Source organism: Colobus angolensis, unplaced genomic scaffold (assembly GCF_000951035.1).
Source record: "Colobus angolensis palliatus isolate OR3802 unplaced genomic scaffold, Cang.pa_1.0 Scaffold37, whole genome shotgun sequence".
In the NCBI taxonomy this organism is placed as follows: Eukaryota; Metazoa; Chordata; class Mammalia; order Primates; family Cercopithecidae; genus Colobus; species Colobus angolensis.
The window spans coordinates 6,028,046-6,029,336 of NW_012117043.1; positions in this window are offsets into that span (position 1 = coordinate 6,028,046).

The following is a 1,291-nucleotide window of genomic DNA, read 5'->3' on the forward strand; positions in this document are numbered from 1 at the left end:
GGATTGCTCCACTGCACTCCAGTCTTCACCCAGACTGAGATCTTGTCTCAAAAAAATAAAAAGCTAGACAGGGCATGGTGGCTCACGCCTGCAATTCCAGCACTTTGAGGGGCCAAGGCGGGCAGATCACTTGAGGTCAGGAGTTCAAGACCAGCCTGGCCAACAAGGTGAAAGCCTGTCTCTACTAAAATACAAAAATTAGCCAGGTGTGGTGACACACTCCTGTAGTCCCAGCTATTCTGGAGGCTGAGACAGGAGAATCGCTTGAACCCAGAAGGTGGAGGTTGCAGTGAGCCAAGGTCATGCCACTGCACTCCTGCTTGGGTGACAGAGCGAGACTCCCTCTTAAAAAAAAAAAAGCCTGGGCACGGTGGCTCATGTCTGTAATCCCAGCATTTTGGGAGGCTGAGGCGGGCAGATCACCTGAGGTCAGGAGTTCGAGACCAGCCTGAGCAACATGGAGAAACCCCATCTCTACTAAAAATACAAAATTAGCTGGGCGTGGTGGTGCATGCCTGTAATCCCAGCTACTCGGGAGGCTGAGGCAGGAGAATTGTTTGAACTCCGGAGGCGGAGGTTGTGCTGAGCTGAGATCGCGCCATTGCATTCCAGCCTGGGCAGCAAGAGCGAAACTCTGTCTTAAAATAAATAAATAATAATAAATAAAATTTAAAAACAAAATAAAAAGCTGTTGTCCATGTTTAGCTGGTTCAAGGTTGCTGAGCTGGCTGGGTAATGTCTGTAAGAACACCGAGAACTGTCAGGTATTGCATACATGTGCTCTGGTATGGTAGTGCCAGGGCTCTCATTAGGAATCATGGAGATTGCACTGCCCTAAAGGTGCATGGGAAGGATTATAACTCTGTGAGGGAGAATTTAAAAGTCTTGGTGGAGGCAGGTGAGCCGTTTGTTGGAAGGCCATGGAACCGGGATGGGAGGGAGTGGTCAGGGCCAGGGCCAGCACAGGGCATTGCTGGGGTTAAGCTAGGTTTATAGGGTGTTAGGCCATGACATCATAAACCAGAGAGTAAATGTGTATTTATCACCTGTGTAAGTACAGATGCTTCTACACTTGAAACTGTAATGGAGAAAGGATGTCAGTCCGGATATGGCACTTTGGTCCCTAGCTGTGTGCCTGTGAGCAAGTTACCTCATCTCTCTGGGCTTGAGGATCCTGTGTGTGCAGCCTGTGTCCATATGGCATGGGGGTTAAGGCCTGAAGACTGGGATTAGGCGACTGGCTTTGAGTCTTATTCTTCACTCTCTGTGTGATCTAGGCAGATTATAACAA